We start from the raw sequence: 21,090 nt of genomic DNA, 5'->3' as shown, positions 1-21,090 counted from the left end.
CAGATTCAGCTAAGGAAAATATGCCCCCACACTATGGTGTCCACCCCTGCACCCTCTGAAAGACTAGGTAGTAGGTTTAACTCTGGGCTAGACAATAATGACTAACAATCATTGGACTCACAGACAGAAGGCAGTGAAAACTGGATGGGAGCCAATGAAAGGGAGGGTATGCTCAGCCTGGCAAGAAACGACTCACCTAGTCCTGAAGAGTGTGATGTTACGATTATAGAAAGCCCTAACATTGAGCCGAACCTTGGGAGTGGGGTTGATACTGCTCCTGATCAACATCAAGGTCTGCTAAAGGAAATGGAACAAGATTGATCTGGTGAACCATATGAACTCTTTATTGAAGCCCCCAGCTGGTATTGTGGATAATGTGGGCAAACTATGCTCATGGAATATTGCTGGGTTGGGTTCTAAACTGGACTCTGGCGACTGGCTTTTCTTTGTCAATTCTTATGATTTATGTATATTCCAGGAGACATGGTTATGTGATCCATCCTTTGCACAGGGATACTTGAATTACTCTGTGCCTGCACTAAAGGGTCCAAAGGGGAGACCTATGGGTGGTTTAACCATTTGGGTCCGACAGACTCTAAAACTAGCTGTCAAGGTAATAGATACCTCCCATAGAGACATACAATTAATCAGAATGAGCTCTGCCACTCTGGGGTCGCTTGACATCTACAATGTTTATGTAAGGAGTAATAAGGGTGGGAGGTCAGAGGTTTTAGCGGCCTTGGGTTCTCTCCTTGATACTCATTCACAAGATCATAACATTGTCATTGCAGGCGATTTTAATCGAACATTTGACCCCTAGCCATAGATAATGATTTTCTTGGGGACGAAGAAGATATGCAATGGGGTGTCCCCAAATTAGAGCTGAACCCAGTTGTACGCTGGACCGAGGATGTCATTAGTATGAATGCCTTATGTTACGAAAAAGGCCTAAGAGCGTTAAATGGGAGGACTTTGAGTGACAAAATTGGGTCTTGTACATTTCATAACGGGCGCCATAAAAGCAGAATTGACTATGTCTTATGTAGCCTGAAATTATGGCCGTTGGTCTGTGACATGGAGGTTGGGTGGAGGAGCGAGAGTGACCACAATCCTCTGTGCACAGAGCATAAATGGTGGACTTCCACCAATGGTCCCATAGGCTCTAATGTTCTTATTCCTCCCCTAATAGTCCCTACAAATGACATGCGCAGGCTAAGGTGGGTAAATGTAGCAACCAACCAGCAGGCCATAGCCAACATTAACTGTGAGGCAGATAAAGCAATACTAGCCCTAGAACACATCAACTCCTCTAGTATTGGGTCGAGTACTGTGGCTGAAATTCATGACACTATCTTTTGTGTAATTAAAAACCACTTTCTGAAGCCAACAAAAGCCACTAGAGCGAGAGCTCCCAAACAAGCAAAATGGTTTAATGCCCATTGCAGGGAAGCACGACTGGCCCTAGGAGCTGCCATAAAAGGGAGACAGCCCACTACTATTAAATCTGCTAGAAAGGAGTACAAGGCTAGTATAGTGAAGGCAAAGAAAGCCTGGGACGAGCATCACTGGTCTGAGCTAAAAGTAGCCTGTGATAGAAATGATTCAAGGTTAATCTGGAGCATTGTTAAGTGGGGTAGTGAGGGGCAACCCGAGCCCCAGGTAACAACGTACCAGAAGAGGAGTGGGTAAAATACTTTAAAACCCAGTATGCTGAGCCTAAACAGGTCACCACATCAGCGGGTATAAGTTCAATCCACTTTAAAGATAAATCTTTCAGCTAAAAAGAGATAATGGCGGCCTTCAGCTCTGTGTCCAGCGGGCGCGCTCCTGGACTAGATGGAGTTCCAGCGGATGTCTTTATCAATGATAAGGAACGCTGGTGTAAGTACATCTACCTTCTTATTAACGCTATTGCCCAGGGTGCAGAGGTACCAACTTCCTGGCAGGGTGCAGTAATTATACCAGTGTTCAAGAAGGGTGACCGATCACAGCCTGGCAATTACAGGCCGATAAGCCTTATTGACACCATCCAAAAGGTAATGGGCCGTGTGATTGTGAACAGGCTGCTTGACTGGGCAGAGGAGAACAACGCTCTGTCACCTTTCCAAGCTGGATTCCGTAGGTCCACAAGTACGGTGGACCAGGTTTTCCGCTTTACCTTGCAGCAATGGAGGACCGTGGTACTGGGCGGGGGCAGTTTATACGCAGCCTTTGTCGATTTGCGGGATGCCTTCGACCTAGTGCCACGGTCCAAGCTGTGGTCAGTCCTTAAGACTATGGGTGTTCCTCCAGAATTTCTGTCATTAATAATAAGACTCCACGAAACAAATTTTGCTAGGATTCAGTGGGGGGGACATGGTAAGGTGACTGAGGATTTCCCTGTCGAGCGGGGCGTCCGGTAAGGTTGCTCAATGGCACCCACCCTCTTCACACTATTCATTAATGGCGTTGTAGCCCGTATGTTGTCTGCGAAGGTGGATGCTCCTTCATTATCTGGCATAAAAATGCCTATTTTAATGTTCGCAGACGACACGCTTATTCTATCAAAAACTCCGAGCGGACTCCAGAGCGCTTTGTCCATCTTTGATTCATTCTGTGAGGAGCATGGCCTGGAGGTCAATGAGGCCAAAACAAAACTTATGGTTTTCAACCCCCACCGCAGTTTTAAATCTAAAATTACTATGAATGGCCGCCCCCTAGAGATGGTGAATGCCTTCACATATTTAGGGATTCATATATCGAGCAAGAACAGATAGAAACAGCACATAGATCTTGCCACACTGAGACACAGACAACTGTCAGGTGCTATCAGTTCAGAGCATAGAAAATCCCTGACCAAACCCGTTAAAGCCAGCTCTCCAGTTATATGAAGCAAAGGCTCTCGGCTCTTTATGGTGCTGAGCTATGGGGGTTTGAGAAGGTAGCTGCACTTCAAATCTCGGAAAATAAGTTCCTCCGGGCAATGACTGGTGTACCTAAAAGTACTCCCTTGCTGCCCCTGAGGTATGATCTGGCCAGAAAAGCTGTCACAGACTTGGTCAGGCTTCGACCGATTCTGTATTGGCGAAGGCTCTGGACGACTCCAGAGCTTTCCCATTATGCCGAGGGGTTTCGAGACATTATTAAGGCTGATGTTTTTCACAAAATTGAGTGGCTCAAATCACTCAGTGCAATTTTGACTGAGGTTGGGCTGGGTTCACTTTGGGAAGACCCAGCGGGAACTCCTTTTCCGACTAAAAGAGTCTTAAAAGAAATTTACTGGGAGAAGGTAGCCTCTAGGGGCTGGGGTAGTTCGAATACAGGACCTATGGCCGGAACATTCCTTGAAGCAAAACTTTATCCCTGCCTAGAACCCTATTGGGATATTATAACAAGGCCCGGTGATAGAAGCTCCTTTTCCAATTAAGAGCAGGTGCACTTCCCCTTAGAGTTCTGACAGCAAAATGGGATGGTGGAGCGAGCGACAGTTGTCCTGCTTGTGGTATCGCCAAAGAAACAACTGGTCATTTTTTATTTTCTTGCACAGCCTATTCTGATCCACGGTGTATTTGGATAACACTGATGTGCAAGAACTTGGGAACCACTAGCAGTACTGTTGCCTTGCGTATTATATGCACTAACAGTCTGTCATGGCTATTAATAGCTACTGCCAAGTATCTTGGATGGGCATGGTCGATCAGACAGAGACTGCTAGTCATTTGACTATTCTCTGACCAATTAACTTATCTGTATTCTATGCCTATGTTTTTTATATATATAACTGTTTTAAACTGATAAATTTTAACTTTTGTATTAATTTTAACAAATTGCTTATCTTGCACTGTTCTAAATTCCTAAAATTGGAATTGCAACCCAAGTCAAATAACTGTAAAATGAATGCTTAACTTTTTAGCATAATTAACTGTAAATTTATTTGTATTTTTAAAATGTTGAATGTTCTGCTTTTATGAGTGAAACCTCGAATAAAGCAGATTTTGACTTGACTTGACTTGATTTGACTTGCTACCCCCCATCTCAATTTTTTGGAGAAGCTTTTCATTTTCGGGTAAATCAAAGATCGGGGCAAAATAGTTAACCCAGGTTTGTTCATCAATTGCTACATCCACTGCTGGGTTGGAATGAGTGTCTGCTAAAAAAGGTGACTTGACTATGGCCCAAAAGGTGGTATTGTCCTTTATGGCACAGCTTTTATGGAGTTCTTCCCACAGCTCGTCTTTTAGTTTCTTTTTCCTTAGTTTTAGTACACAGTTATATTCCTTTCTGAGGTGTGAGATTTAATTTTTATCCCTTACCGGTCGTTGAAGAGCCCGTTTCAATTTGGAATGGGCTTTGGTGCACCGTGTGTGAAACGACCCGTTTGGTTTTACAGTCTTTGATCTTATATTGGCCGTCAGGGCTTCTTTTGCTGCTTGGGTGATTAGCTGAAAATTATCCAGGACCAGCTGCTGGTTACTTGTATCATCTAGATATTTTTTATTGGCTCCAAGGGAGTTCATCACTATCTCAGTTGTAATTTGTAGTGGGTCTATTTTTCCCCATTTAAGAGTATAGCCATTTAGTCGGTTTATACCAAGAGCTCCAATGAATTCCCTCTATCTACGAATGGTGGCAAAGATAAAGTTACGCTGTTTGGATAATGATTGCTTAGTTCGATATCGTTTGTTAGAAATTTTAATAGTCTGGGGGACGAAGATGTAGTAACCAATATGTAGTCAAGTCAAGTCAAGTCAAGTTTAAATTTGTATAGCCCACTACTCACCCAGAGGGTCTCAAGGCGCTTGAGGGAGGAAGGGAGCTTACTTATCAAATAACCAAAGGGCATATTATCAAGGGGGTTTATCTCCGCTTTTTTGGCTTTAAAAGCCAAGAAAGCGGAGATAAAATTATCACTCTATTACCTAGCACCAGTTAGCGACAGCTAGTAGGAGATAGCGACCATCTTGGGCCCCCCTTTGCATGTCAGTGATATTTATCACTAATGACATGCAAAGTGGGCGTGCCAAGATGTTAGCGACTGGAAACAGTAGCTAACATCGCTATCTCCTATTACCAACTTTTGGAAATATTCCGTAGTCTAGTCGGCTTGTGACCAGTGCATGGGTGACCGTCTTTCTAGTTTCGGTGGGGATCCAACGGAAAATTTTGTTGAGCATACGTAGGATGTTGAAGCATGATGATGAGACGGCGTTGACTTGTCTGGTCATCGAGAGGGAGGAGTCCAGCATGAAGCCCAGGTTACGTGCGTGGTCCGTCGGTTTGGGTGCGCTGCCCAGGGACAGTGGCCACCATGAGTCGTCCCAGGCGGAGGGGGATGATCCTAAGATGAGGACTTCCGTTTTGTCCGAGTTAAGTTTTAAACGGCTGTTCTTCATCCACTCGGCTACTTCTTTCATCCCTTCGTGTAGGTTGGTTTTGGCAGTGTTTGGGTCGTTGGTGAGGGATAGGATCAGCTGGGTGTCGTCTGCGTAGGAGAAAATGTTGAGGTTGTTTTGGCGCGCAATGGATGCGAGGGGACTCACGTATACGTTGACGAGGGTGGGACTGAGTGAAGATCCTTGGGGTACGCCGCAGATGACTTCGGTGGCCTCTGATCTAAAAGGGGGGAGGCGAACTCTCTGGGTTCTTCCAGCGAGGAACGAGATGATCCAGTCCAATGCTTTTCCTTGTATTCCGACATTGCTGAGGCATTGTATAAGGGTGTTATGACAGACTGTGTCGAAGGCTGCGGAGAGGTCGAGTAGGATGAGGGCAGCAGTTTCTCCGTTGTCCAGTAGAGTTCGAATGTCGTCTGTTGCAGCGATGAGGGCGGTCTTGGTGCTGTGTTTTGCTCGGAAGCCGGACTGTGAAGGGTCGAGGGATTTGTTAGATTCGAGGAAGGCGGCGAGTTGACTGTTGACTGCTTTCTCAATGACTTTGGCAGGGAATGGGAGGAGCGAAATGGGGCGGTAGTTCTTAAGTTCAGTGGGGTCTGCTGTAGGTTTCTTCAAGAGGTCGCTGAGTTCGGCGTGTTTCCAGCTTTCCGGGAAGGTGGCGGAGTTGAGGGAGCAGTTGATGATGTCTCGAAGATGGGGTGCGATAATGGAGTCTGCTTTGTTGAAAATGTGGTGGGGACATGGGTCGGTTGGCGATCCTGAGTGGATGGAGTTCATCAGGCAGATGGTGTCTTCAGTGGTGATTGGGTTCCAGGCGCAAAGGTTGTTGGAGGGGGGTTTTAGTTCAGAGGTGGGTGGGGTGGACTGGTCTTCAAAGCTGTTATGTATGTCAGCGATTTTGTTGTGGAAGAATGAGGCCAGAGAGTCGCAGAGGTCTTGGGATGGAGTAATGTCGTTGGTACCGGCGGTGGGGTTGGGAAACTCTTTGACGATGTTGAATAGTTCCTTGCTGTTGTGGGCGTTGTTGTTGAGTCGGTCCTTGAATGCTGATTTCTTGGTGGATCGGATCAATTGGTGGTGTTTGCGGGTGGCGTTCTTGAAAGTGGGCAGGTTGTCAGTGGTTGGGTTTTTTCGCCAGGCTTTCTCGAGGGTGCGACAGATCTTCTTGGATTTCTTAAGGTCATCATTAAACCAGGGGGCTTTTTTGCTGCCTTGCTTCATTTGATCGTTTTTCAAGAGTGCTAATTCGTCAGCGCTGTGGGTGATCCATTGTGTGAGGTTGGTGGCTGCTTGGTTTGGGTCCGATGATTTTGCAGGGGGGTTTTGGAGAAGCGATGTGAAGAGCTGGTCGGTGGTAATTTTATTCCAGTTTCTCCGGGGAATTGGTTGTAGGTGGTTGTGGGTCGTAGTTTTTTTGTAGTTGAAGTGAATGCAGCTGTGGTCCGTCCAGTGGAGAGCTGTGGTGTGATTAAAGGAGATGTGCTTGCTGGAGGTGAAGATTGGGTCGAGCGTGTGCCCGGCGAGGTGGGTGGGGGTGTCAATAAGTTGTTTGAGTCCGAGATTGGCGAGATTGTCCAAAAGGGTTGTGGAGTTGCTGTCGTTGTTCTTTTCCAGGTGGAAGTTGAGGTCTCCCAGTAGGATGTAGTCCTCGGAGGGGAAGGCGTGAGGGCTGATGAAGTCAGTGATGTCTTCGCTGAATTGTGTGCGGGGTCCGGGTGCTCTATAGATGAGGGTGCCTCTGAGTGTGGTGTTCGGATCGGTGTGAATCTGGAAGTGAAGGTGTTCGGCGGATGTGAGGTTGTCATCAGAACTGGTCGTAATGCGGATGGTGCTCTTATGAACGATGGCGATTCCTCCTCCTGTTTGGTTGATGCGGTCCTTTCGGATGATCTTGTAGTCGTCCGGGATGGCAATGGCAATGTCGGGCGCTGATGAGGCGTTCATCCAGGTTTCTGTAAGAAATGCGACGTCCGGTGATGTGGTGTCGAGTAGGTTCCAAAGTTCAATGGCGTGTCTGTGGACCGAGCGGGTGTTGACCAGGATGCATTTCAGGTGGTTAGTGTTAGAGCTCTGTTTGGAGTTTGTGGATTTGGTATGGGTCCTGATGCAGTCGAACTTGCAGGCATGGCAGGTGAAGGGTCCATGGGTGTGTCCTGGGGCGGCTTGGTGGCAGTCTGGGAGACGACCGGAGTTGAGTGCTGAAAGGGTTGCGGAATCGTACGTTATGCGGGTGGAGTGGGGTTTGTGGGGGCCAGGGGGTCTGGCGCTGGGCGCGGTCCAGGCGCGGACGGGCGTAGACGGGCTTACCTTTGGTACACCTTCGGCGCGCATGGGACGCGTTCGCTGCGCGTGAACGCTGCGCGCAAAAGCATCTGTCATAAGTGGATAGTGGAGGGGGTGGGGCGAGGGAGGAGCAGCTGTGAGGCAGGAGCGGGGTGGAGAGCCGGGCTGGGAAGGCACAACAACAAACAACAAAATGGCAGCAGGCCAAAAGCCACACAGGACGAGACCCCAACAATCGGTATTAACAGGGAAGCGTCACCGGCACAATCAGGCACAAATAAATCAAAGGCAGCAATGCACAATCAAATTAATAATCAAAGCGCAGCTCAGCAGGCAGTATAGCGCTACGATACAAATACACTCAGGCACTAATAAATCATAAATAGTTTCAGGGGCAATGCGAGCGATGGGCAGCTGATTATAAAGGCAAAGAGCACTCAGGCAGTATAGCGCTACGATACCAGAATGGGCGCAGGGAGCAGCGTGAGGAGCTACCGCTTCTGAGGGTCTCAGGACGGTCACAGCGCTGGGTCGAGAGGGGAGAGCCTAATCTTTCTGTGGGAGGGAGGAGCAGCTGGGAGGCGGGAGCGGGGTGGAGAGCCGGGCTGGGAAGGCACAACAACAAACAACAAAATGGCAGCAGGCCAAAAGCCACACAGGACGAGACCCCAACAATCGGTATTAACAGGGAAGCGTCACCGGCACAATCAGGCACAAATAAATCAAAGGCAGCAATGCACAATCGAATTAATAATCAAAGCGCAGCTCAGCAGGCAGTATAGCGCTACGATACAAATACACTCAGGCACTAATAAATCATAAATAGTTCCAGGGGCAATGCGAGGGAAATTGGAGGCTGCACGAGTTCATTTGCTAAGCCCATTTCAAGATCGAAGATTTTTTCATTTAGGAAATTTCCCATCAGGGTATGATTGAAGTGGTTAATCGGATTATCGTTTTCGTCCTCAATGCCACATAATCCATCAGCACTATGTCCACAAATATATTGATTAAAATCTTCACCCCAGATTATGTCTAGCTCCTTCCTTACTTTTCTTTTTAGTTCTACCAGACTGGTGTAGATCTCGGTTAATACATGTATAACCTCATCTTGAGCGAGGTTATTGTAGAAATTAACATGGGTAATGAAGTTAGTTTTATCTATGTTTAAAGTAATAATTTGGTAGTTAGGTGCTACCTTAAGTACATCGATTTTCAATGACCTTATAATATTGGAGACGAAGATGACCAGTCCGCCCTTTGCTCTTCCAGAAATCTAAGGCAAAGCCATAGATTAAAAACTTTTATAGCCCTCTATATGGATTGGGGTAGTTACCCATGTCTCCTGAAGACATATAATGTTAAATTTACTAATAAAATGTGTCCAAAATTATTTATTTGCTTTAGATTTCAGGCCGGCGACATTCCAGAAAAGCAACCGTAGCTCAGCCCTATCAATGTGTTCAATTTTAAAGGGCCCTTCTGGGGTCGCACTGGGACTACCTAAGGGATCCTGTCTGGGTTTAGGTTCCACCATGCTCTCATGAAGTTGGTCACATTCTCGTCCCAGTAATGTTATATCTTTTGGGTACCTAATGGGGAGTCAGTCTTGATCTTCCAATACCGATAGAGGGGTAAATCGATTTACTGTGGGAAACATCTGGTAGAGGTTGTCTCTCCTACAATTCTCAGGTTGATGGGAGAATGGGATACAGTTTAAGGGAGGGTAGAAAAAACCCAGGGGAAGTATATTAATTTCACCTCTGATAGTGTAATTTCTGCCCAGCTCATAAAGGATTCTGTTTACTAACCTAGATAATCTAAAGTTAAGTATTATACAATCACCAGGACATTTTCTTGGCCCAGAACCCAGCCACTGCACCCTTCTTGCCATTTTGAAGTCTCTAAATAGTGCCTCATCTAGACCTATTTTTGAACCTATCCAATGTAAAGCTTTATTTCTAAGCGTTTCCCATCCCTCTTCATCTGAGGTAGATTTGCGTGGGACGTTTGCTAGCACCACTACATAAGGTGTTGCTGCCGGTGGAAGATCCAAAATTTCATCCAGTCTTAGTTTTTTCATAGTCTGAATATCAGATTTTAATGAGGGGATCTGATGTGAGCGAGGGAGAAGAGAGGAGGTACCTGATGGAATAATATCTGTGGTAGCCTCAGCGGGATTATTGACCTTTCCACAAGCTTTAGTTTGGAAAGAGTTAGATGACTGAGTCTTTGGACTTAGGCTAGAACTCTGTTATTTGGTTTGATGTATGTTCTCATTTCCTTCTTGACTTACAGTTAGATTACTTTGGGAGAAGTGAATTTTTTTATTAAGCAGCCCGTTATAAGAGGATAGTGTATGCTCAATTTGACTCAGTCTATTTTCCATTTGGTCCAGCCTTAACCTAAGATACAAATCAAAGCCTTTCCACTACTATGGTAAGGGACTTAATATCATTGTTTGCACCAAAATGGCCCTTGTTGTTTGGCCCCTGAGCTTGTGTTGATGTTTTATCTATCGCTTCTTTCCGCTTTCCTTGCTTGGTGTATTTCTTTCTAGGAGTTACTGCTTCTTCCTCACTACCTGGAGGAGGAGGATGTGCGCTTGTGTCGCTTAGGGGGTTTACCTGGAGCGTACTGGCCTGATGACCCGGATTCTTCTGTTTTTTCTGTGGGGGTTGTTCGATAGAATCTGAGTCACTTAAAGTGATTCTATCATCATTTTGCTGGACACAACCATTTACAGGGGGTTTTGTTGGTACTATCTGTCTATGATTCGATGATTGGGCCGATAGATTAGGTTCCAAAGAATTTGCCTTTATCTGTTCCTCTGCTGTGCTAATCTGATTTTCTAGGGAGCCCATTGCTCCCGTTAGATAGCTTAACAGTGTTTTTTGTGAGTCCGTAATGGCCCTCCCCGCCTTTTGCTTTGGGGCTGGCATGCTTCCTTTTTCCCATTCCTATGCTCTCTAAGTATGCTCCTACCGTCACAAAGTACAGTTAAAGTAAAGCACAGAAATTAAGCGTTAGCCGAGGGGAATGGCCCAGCCCAGCCCCGGTCGGCCACTGACGGGCACAGACGGGCCCGCCCTTGTCCCAGGCTTAGCCAGGCGCGGCCCGCGCGCGGTCCCGCGACGCGAGGGCTGTCCTCGATTTAAAACGCCTCCAGGCATGGGAATGGCAATGGCGGCTTCTGCCGTGAAGGAGCCTGGGGGTTATGGTTCCCCTCCGCACTGCGGCTGCGAAAGAGTGAAGGCTGCGGCGGCGGGAGGGAGATGGCCAGCGGCAAGGGCAGGCAGCAAGGTAGGTGTCCAATGCCCCCAACAGTCTGAAACAAGAGCCCGCTCCACCAGGGCTGTCCTCGATTTAAAGCACTCCAGGCGCGGGAGTGGCGATGGCGGCTTCTGCCGCAAAGGAGCCTGGGGGTTGGGGTCCCCCTCCGCACTGCGGCCGCGAAAGAGTGAAGGCTGCGGCGGCGGGAAGGAGATGGCCAGCGGCAAGGGCAGGCAGCAAGGTAGGTGTCCGATGCCCCCAACAGTCTGAAACAAGTGCCCGCTCCACCGGGGCTGTCCTCGATTTAAAACGCCTCCAGGCGCGGGAATGGTGATGGCGGCTTCTGCCGCGAAGGAGCCTGGGGTTTGTGGTCTCCCTCCGCACTGCGGCCGCGAAAGAGTGAAGGCTGCGCGGCGGGAGGGAGACGGCCAGCGGCAAGGGCAGGCAGCAAGGTAGGTGTCCGATGCCCCCAACAGTCTGAAACAAGCACCCTTAGCATACTTACAAATGAGTGGCAAGGCGCAGATCAGCAAGCAAAGTGGCTGCACTGTGTTACGTCACCTAAAGAGAGCAAAACTGCTCCCTCACTTCACAGATATGGTGCAGTTCAGCTCTCTGTGTGCACTGGGCACTTTGGGCTGTCTAGTGTCAATGGAGGCTCCATTGTACCATAGTGCAAAAGTGTCTGCGTTATGGGCAGAATAGGTTTGGTGCAAAAAGGGGTAAAGAAAAAGAGGCAAAAATTTTCCTGTTTGTATGAGTGGTGTAGAATGCAGTACAAATACTAACGAGGAAACAACAAGGAGAAATAAATATATTTTTCCTCATTAACTCAGCCTCGGGCTGGCACACCATTTTGGTAAAAACCAATGTCTACAAGTCGTTGTAAATATGGGTGTTAGAAATGGGATTTCTGGTTGGCTGAGGCTTGTGCCAAAGCCAGGCAGAAACCACCACTCTAGTCAGGGCAAGGGAGTTATACGGCAAAGATAACCCTTGCTCACCCCCTTGGTAGCATGGCACGAGCAGTAAGGTTTATCCCGGAGGCAATGTGTAAAGCATTTGCGCACGCACCCACCAACAACAACATCCCAGGCCCCCCACAAAAGGAACTCCACACAAGGTTATATCAAAAATAGCCTTTGTATTCTCAAAACACATCAGATAGTAATCACACCATATAAATGTTGCCAACTTGCACGGGCAATATTTACAAGGGATTATGTACACCTTACAGGGCCATAAGGACCACTGTCAGCATCAACACTTGGTAAAAATAGATAACTTGGTCAAGGTGAACTAAATTATAACCATAGAAGTAAAAATAAGTCATCGAACGTACAGCCAGAAAAACTGGTAATCACTGCACTTGCAACAGTCCGTGCCATGAAATCCATCATGCACAGTATCTCACCAGTCTAACTACATTAGACCCTCACCACCTTAGTAAACCTTACACTAGGGTCGTAAATCACACAGGGAAGTATAATCTCCCTAACATAATCCTAAACAGGCAAAGCAACCTCATATGCATAAATCATATCTAGAGGCATCAAACAGGGTGCGCAAAACATACTATACACAGTACATTTCCTAACACCCAAAGCATTAGCACATAAATCACAAATAAGGCCTGCACCCTATAAATGTAACAACCCCCCTGGCCAACTGGCCATCTAGGAAGGGGCTCAAATGCCCTATGTCCACAGAGTCAGGGCGGCTGCCTAAGCAGCGCAAGTCCAGGTTGCGCCACTCCGCCAAGACCTAAACGTTGCAGCTGCCCACTACTTGCTGGGCAGCTGAGAACAAGAACTGGGGCCTAAACGCTACAGCTGGCACTAAGTGCTGCGCAGCTGTGGAAGGCCAAAGTAGGGCGAAGGAGTGTGACTCACTTCTGAGTCCAAGAGAACACATATCTTTGGGAAGAAAAACCTAAACGGTGCAGCTGCCCACTACTTGCTGGGCAGCTGTGAATCAAAACTGCGACATGGACTCTCACTGGCCCTTTGAACAAACTGCGCCAATCGTTGGAGCCCTCTAAGCTCTAGAAAAACCAATGAGCAAAAATGTGGGAGCCCTCTAGGATCTATGACAATACTGCTCAGAACGGTGGAGCCCTCGAGGCTCTAAAGAAATAATGTGCATCTTGGGGAGCCCTTCTAGGCTCTGGAATAACTGTGCCCCTGTAAGCCATCTGGCTCTCAAAATAACTGGGGCCTCGGAGCCACGGGCTCTAAATACCGCAATGCCCCTGGGAGCCTCGTGGGCTGTAGCAACAAAGATACGGAACGTCGGAGCGGCCCTCTGCCATCCGGGGCCACTCAGGAAAACTGACACCCCTATGGTGCCTGGATGCGTAGCTGGGCACAGGCACTTTAAACTACATGCTCCTACTGTGGGGGCAGCCCTCTGTTAAGCGGGGCTGCCCGGAAGAGGAGTACCGGTCATGTCTCCCGCGCCGCCCTCACTCACCGGCTCGGGCAGGCTCTGGGGCGGCTTCATGCAGCAAGACGCAGGGCTCTCTCCTTTATTACGGGAGCCCACGCTGCTATTGGCGGCCTCGGTAGCTGCTGCACCACTTCACCCGGGCTCCCTCCGGGGACCCGGGGCTCTCTCTCCTCTCTGCCTGCTACTGCGGGCCTCTCCCCTCCACTCGGGAGCTCAGTGGCGTCACACGGTGGCGTCACAACCAGGCGGGCCGCAGATGTCGGCATTGTTTCTTGGGGGCAAAATGAGAGGTGGGCACCCTCGAATTAAGGCTGTACAGCGGGGTGGGCACCCGTCAATTAAAAATAACAATAGGCGGCATAAGAGAGGGATGGGCACCCGCGAACCCACAATAAATGTGGGGTGGAAACCCGCGCTGGGAGCAAAAGGGCAGGAGCGCTTTCCAGAAATCAAGATAAATCGCCCACGAGGAGCTTGGGAGCCCGGAAATCACCAAAGGACCGAGAAATGAACCCTACAGCAATAAGGGTCCCAGCAACACAGCCCTCACAGGTGAAGAGGGCAGGAGGGTTCCCAGAAATAAGTCCCCCAGCAATCCAGGGGCTGTGCAGGGCCCAGGGAGGCAAGCCTTCCCCTGGGCCCCAGCAGCAGCACGCCCCTGGTAGATTCAAGTAAGCATGAGCGAATTTTGCGGATCTCGCGTTCGCGAATTTTGCGGATTTGCGGATTCGCAAAATCCGCGAATTCCCGCGAATTTGCGGATTTTTTTTTTTTTGTGTTCGCCCGTGTTTCTGCCAGTTCGCGAGGGTTTTGTACACTTTCGCAAATTGCGAACTTACCTGTCGGGTCGCAAGTTTCGCGAACTTGTTGTTTCTACGTGTCCAGCCTGTTTGGGACACTCTTCATCACTGCCACTCTCTGTCACTACTGCCACTCTCTGACTACTCATGCCACCCTCTGGCCCACCCATGCCACCCTCTGTTTCATCACCACACCCTCTGGTTGTCCAGTGTACATTATTTTCGGCAAAGCAAAGCACACCTTCCCTGCCTCAAGTGACCTGAATTAATTTGGGGCTGATTAATGTGTCACAGAATATTTTTTTAGCTGGCACCTGCTTCCTTAGTGCGCCCTGATTAGTGATCTTTTGCACTTGCTAAGTGCTTTCATTGTTGCAAAATTAGTTACAACACCTGCCCTGCCCCAACTGACAATAATGAATTAGGGGCTGATTAATGGATTTTAACTTCCAGCCTGGCTCCTGCTTGTCTCCCTTAGCTGTAATTCAGGACCTTTGTGGCATATGTGTAACTATTCTGAGGTTCAGAGCAGGGTCACATAATAGTTTCAACTGGCAACTGAACTCTGGAGGGGCCCCTTAGGAAGCACTACAGGAAATGGCTACTAATGATGAGCCTGAACTTTTGAACCTGGTAAGTAGTTACTTTCAGTTTTGCTAAGATTGTATTTCTGCAATTTTGCACTTATTCGCGGGGCGCGAACTCACGCGAACTCACGCGAACAGTGCGAGCAGTGCGAGCAAAATCCGCTGCTCGCGGATTTGCGGATTTTGCGGGAGATTCGCAAATCTCGCGGATTGCGGATTTCCCGAAAATCCGCAAAATCCGCGAGCGGAACGGATTTTCCGCCCATGCTTAGATTCAAGTCAGGAAACAAGAACATTTTCATGGGGTCACAGCCCCTCTTTTATACAGAGAAATCCTTTGTTTCCAAAGTTGCAGGCAAGTGGCGAACCAGATGCAACTGGTTCCTGCGCACTTTGTTTTGCTCAGCCCCTCTGCCTATTCACAGGATGGGTCAGGGACATTAGACACGCCACAGTGGTGGATCCAGCATTGTGGAAGGAAGGCCCAGTCCTATTCAGGTCCCAGGTGCACTCCTCTCTGCCATCAACGTGCAGATCTCTCCATTCTCCACCGGGGCAGACCCATCCTGACTCCTGGAGCCAGGCAAACCAGCCAGCTCCAGCCAATCACAAGCCAGACAGTCAATTCACATTTACTGCACAGACATGCCAACTTCTAGAAGTGGCACTTCCACACTAGACACAATAAATCCGCGCACATCATTGCACAGCATTTAATCACACGAGTTCGCACATACCAAACTTGCCCCTGCACTCCCCACACATCAGGAACTACAATGGACACACATATCCCCAATGCATTCCTATGGGAGTGCAGGCCAGTCTCACCACACGCACTCAGACTGCGCACGCACTTTACACTGGCTCACAGTGTCAAAGTGCGCAGAGACCAGAAATCACTATAATTATGTAACATTAAAAGGCAAAAAGTTCAGGGGGTGAACCTGCCAGAATAGCAAAGTCCAATAATAGGTTTGTGTCAAACTCCATAGTATGCCTAACTGACGCAAAGTAATGCTAGGCAGCACAATGCACTGCAGTGGACTTCTTTTGCTAACAAAGTTACTCAAATTAACATTTGTTTGGTTTTGTGAATAACAAAAAGGAGTTTGCATTGAGCTGCGTCAAAAGAGTGACTCAACCCAGACGTAAATCTGGGCTTATATAAATATGGTATTAAATCAAATTACATGGGTGGATGCACACATGTAACACCTACCTGATGCAAAGTATTGCAAGGCAGCACAATGAGCTGCACTGCATTACTTTTTCTAACAAAGCCACGCAACTCACCATTTGCATGTCTTTTTAAATACCAACACACATAGGCACAGCCAATAGGTCTCGGATTTGAGACTATTTGCTTTGTAATTACCTTTTTTCTGTTCGTGATGTACCGCATGGGCATTGCTGACTTTGACAAGGATTTGTCGCCATGCTACATCTTAGCATGGCTGATTGCCTGGATAAATGAATATAATATTCAGAGAAAAGCATTGTGATGCATCCAGCCCTAATGACCTTTTTTTTAAAAAAAAATGGGCATTCGCCATGACTGCATCATAGCACTTTTTTAAAATTAGCTTTAGCCTCACTGCAAAGCATCCATGCTGCTGTACAGCATAGCTACAAAACATTGCCAAAGCCAACCACTATCATAGGCAACAATTATTGGCTTTGAAAGAAACACAAATAAGTAAAGAAAAAAGAGTAATTTGACGTGGTCAGTGCTGAATCCATCACAGAACTTTTTTATATACTTTTTTGTTTCTTTACTTTCAGTCATGCTATCCAACATGGTTAAATAAAACATTGACAAATCCAGAAACTCTTGTGTAGGTGAGCCCTATTGGCTCTGCCAATGCTTTTTCTTCTTGTGTTTATTGGTTGGACTATGTGCTGGGCAAGAGAAGTGTAAGATTGTGATTAACATCTTTCTTGACTGTAATGGGTAAGACTACAAAGGGCAATCACGATGACCAGTTGGTTTATGCCACAATATTCCAAGTGTAAACAGTTAAAACGATTGCAACCTCAGTTTCAAAGGAGAACACCACTAGAGTGGTGACCACAGTGTCAACCAGTTATGCAACCCAATTACGCAGCAGCAATTAACATTTAATGCTTCAGCCTTTATGCATTGCTTATCTTTCCATTGCCACAGCTGAGCCAATGAATTTGTGATCTTTTTGTATATTTTTATTAATTCTGTGAAGTAGTAGGGACAAAGGTAATCCTAACAGAATATTTGACCAGCTTCGCTGAATGGTTAGCTGTTTGTGCCGTGTCATGCTCTTTTTATAGCTCTTTGGCAGGCAGACAGTAGTTTGTATTTTTAGCTGTTGCCACTTCATGAAAGGCAAGTTCACTAAGGGCCACATGTACAAAGGTAATAATTTGCGATTGCAAATGAGCAAATTGTTGCGAATCTTTACTTAGTAATCGCAAACACCAATACGCACAGGTGTTTTTGACACATTTTGCGATTCCCACTGGGTCTTCAAATAGACCTACCTCATGAATATTAATATAGTGGACTTGCATTGCGATCCATTGGAAATCGGTAAAATCACTGGGAGGATGGCCCACTAGGGTCACCAGACCACCATGTCTGTGATTGAGTTTAAAATGCAGCCTTAAAGGAAAATGGGATGTGTTTAAAAAAAAAAAACATTTTCTTTTAATTTTTTAAGAGCAAGCAGGCAACAGTCGGTGGGACAACTGCCTGCTCCTAAAAAATGCTTTTACAAGCAATCACAAAGTGGAAGAGGTCTCTTGCGGACCCCTTCTCATTTACGAATGGGTTACCACCTACTTAAAGTAGGCGGCAAAAAGCAAATGTTTTGCGACAGCATTTCGGGTGCAAAACATTCAGCCATACCACTGAGGTTTGGTATTAGGAAGGGACACCTTAAAAACGCTCCTTTCTAATATCTAATCCCAAACCCAATTTGCGATTCGGTAATACATTACAGAATCGCAAAAAGTGCTTTGTACTTGTATAAAAGCATTTTTGCGTTCGCAAATGGGCCAATTCTGCGAATCGGCGTGTTTGCGACCACAAAAAGCCTTTGTGCGTGTTGCCCTAAACTACCTGAAGACTCCATGCCAGGCAATCTGTCTACAACAGTGTGAATCAATGGTGCAGACGAAGCAGTGTACAGAAAGTAGTTTAGCTAACAACAATAAATGAAATTAAAGGACACTGTGTAATCCCTATAGTTGTATATAATTTTATGTTTGTAACTAGGGGCTTAAATAAATCTAGTCACCCTGCTCGTTCTATTATAGAGCTCTACCACTAGGGAATATTTGTCGGCGTTTTAACCCCAAACAAATTCTAGGGGTCTTCTTAGTACTCTGCCATTATATTACATACCTATTGAGATGGAAACAGAGAACCTGGGTCACAGCACAATACCTAAGTGTATGAAGCCAAAAGAGTGGTAATTTGGAATGGGGAACTCACAAATGGCTGTTTTGGTGCGTTCACTTAGCCCCTGAATAGTACCTGGACAAAGTAAAGCAAGCACAGGTGAAGCATCTGTCACACCTGATGAAATCTCCACTGTCTATGTTAATAATTCCTGGTGGGCACCAATGTACATGCAGTTATGCCACAAGGTAATAAAAACAGCCAGAACTGGGTCTCAGGTTACCTTGGATTCTCAACCAAACAACGTCACTTCTCTTAAAAAAATTAAAAGGCCACCATTGGGAGACAACTCACCTATCCCAAATTCACCGGAAATCCAAAAGCAAAAAAATTGGCATGCAATCACAGTTGTTCACCCTAGAACAGGGAGTAGTTCAAGTGGGATAATAATCAACCATGCACCACATCCCCTAATCTTACATGAGGATGGTTCACGAGAGTGACAACTACTTGAGGTCGTCATGAGCCCACAGAATACACAATATAGAAACAAGCTTTACTTGTGGGCTATGTGTGAAAAAACGCTGGATGCGTAGTGTGCCTCCCCAAAGAAAAATAGTCCAATTGGTGCTGAAAAGTCACCACTTCATTTGAACATTAGTAAGAATAAAAGTATCAAGTAAAACAACATGAATCTGCCAAAATTCCGAACACCTTCAGAGAAACCTCCAAATACGTCTTCACCATATGGGAGCTAGCAGTGCTCCTCACTGCTCAAGAACTACCAGCGTCTGACGAAGCAGAGGGAAGACACAGCAGACGCTTCTCTTATCTACGTGCTTACCCATCTATGCATGAAAACCCTAGAACATCAAGCTGACCACCCGTCATCTTAAAGAAGACAAGTCCAAACAACCTGTGTCCAAGTGTCCCTGCCTGTCCCCTGGACCACAGAGGACAATAAATTGTCTATGGTAAACTACAATTGCCCTTCAGGCTTCGAGTACTACTAGCTAGAACTAGGCCAACTAGAGTGTTATTATATCCTTCAAATTAAAGGAAAACAAGTCCAATCGAGATAAAAATATGCCCCTTTCAAAAGTAGAATGTAGAAAGGTGTTCCACCTATCAAATAACATGCATAGTGACCAAAACCCAGAGAACATGAGGCATCAATATAGCAAAGTGTATTACAAAGTTTAAAATTGAATCAGCGATAGTTTATTCATATTGTTGATGTCATTGAGTCCCTGTTGGTACTGTCCAAAATATCCATCTGTTCACATTCTCTTAAGTTCAGGAGGTTTGGAATGTCCTCACCTCTCATTGGCTCCTAGATCACTACCACCACTTGCCAGAAGATGTCATAATCAATATGTCTGAGTTCCATGTAACGAGAGACCATCAGTGCACCTTCTGTGTTACATGTTATTCTACTTCTGTGCTGGGACATAGGTTGTTTTACCATTTGCATGGTTTGACATACATACGATTACATACAAGACATTGAATTACATAAATGACATTCCTTGTGTTACAATTCAAGAAGAACATAGGTTGACCACCTTACCTTCCAGTGTCAGACATTTAGTGTCTGATGTAAGGATACATACTGACTAATTCCAACATCTGTCCTACTAGGTCAGGGAGATCCCACAAGAACCTAATGTCACTCTTTTTGGCAGGTTCCTTATGGGATTTTACAACAAAGCTCCTGATTTGTTTTATGTATTTTAAAAGAAACAAAGAGCCTATTTGGAGGAGTCGCTAACAAGTGCCACACTTTTGTTGTTAATGGTTTTGGTTACTTTGCTGATCGGGGAGAATGTGCTAATCTTAACCATGCGGTCTTGCTGCTGACATTTCTACCTCTGGGTCAGTAAACCTTCCCTGGTGCTGAACCATGCTGTTTTAATTGACTGTGAGATTATTTTTATCAGTTATCCCTTCTCTAAGAGTTTGTTCTTCAGTATATCAGTCTCTTTGAAATAGCCCTCTTTGTGGGTGCAGTTCCTACGGAAATGTAAAAATTGCCCGTATGAAAGGTTGTCCACAAGGCTGTCGGGTGGTGACTACAATAGCGCAAGAGGAAATTGGTGTCAGTTGTTTTGAGGTACAACATGGTGTTCAGTTTACCATTGTTTTGTCTGATAATCAGGTCTCAATAACTGATCTCTTCAGTACTCTGATGTATAGTGAAGTGTAGATCATGGCCCTGCTTGATGAGCCTCGTCACAACAGAATCAAGTTCCACTGTATTGCCATGACTGATAAAGAACACATCATCGATACACCGCCTCTAGTTGAGGATGTGTGTGAGGTGCGAGGTAGAGATGTTATGTAAGATGTTATGCCCAAATTCCCTTACAAACAGATTCACCACATTAGGAGCAAAATAAGTCCAGAAGGCTACTCCTTTCCTTTGTATGTAGAAGTCATTTTTTAATAAAAAATTGTTCTTTTCAAGTGCAACCTTAACCAAACTCACAATGAGGCCACAAAGGTCATCTTCCAATTCAGTGAGTCAAAGAGATGTCTTACTCACTTCAAGCACTTCATCTTGAGAGATGTTTGTATAAAAGGATTCAAAGTCTAGATTCACTAATGGGTTTCTGCCTGGTGTGAAGTCTAACCCATCCACAATACTGATGAATTGCATGCTGTCCTATATTTTAAGAAATTCCTCCTTTATAGTTTGGTCAACAAATTTACATAATAGTTTCAATATGGAGCTGCAGCCTGATAGTATTGAGCTACGGGGAGGTTTGGATGCCGTCTGTGAATCTTGGGCAAAGTATAAATCACCGGCGTCCTAAGGTGGGGTTAATTAAGGTAGGCAAATCCTCTGTTAGTTATCGTGACTTCACTGATGCCTGGTTAGTTGTATTTCTGATCACTTCCTGTATTTGTTTCAATGGATCACTCTTCAGTTTCTCGTAGTGTATCAGGTC

The 21,090-nt window shown here is 46.2% G+C and overlaps 1 protein-coding gene across 1 annotated transcript in view; it reads right to left on the bottom strand.

Moving 5' to 3' along the window:
* The window catches only part of LOC147723111 (Y+L amino acid transporter 2-like), a 493,050-nt gene that overhangs the window by 235,387 nt on the left and 236,573 nt on the right, over window positions 1-21,090 (bottom strand). The window lies entirely within an intron of this gene.

Source organism: Lissotriton vulgaris, chromosome 4_1, assembly GCF_964263255.1.
Source record: "Lissotriton vulgaris chromosome 4_1, aLisVul1.2, whole genome shotgun sequence".
Taxonomy (NCBI): Eukaryota; Metazoa; Chordata; class Amphibia; order Caudata; family Salamandridae; genus Lissotriton; species Lissotriton vulgaris.
Note: the sequence above shows the minus strand (reverse complement) of the source record. Positions and strands in the feature narration are given on the sequence as shown.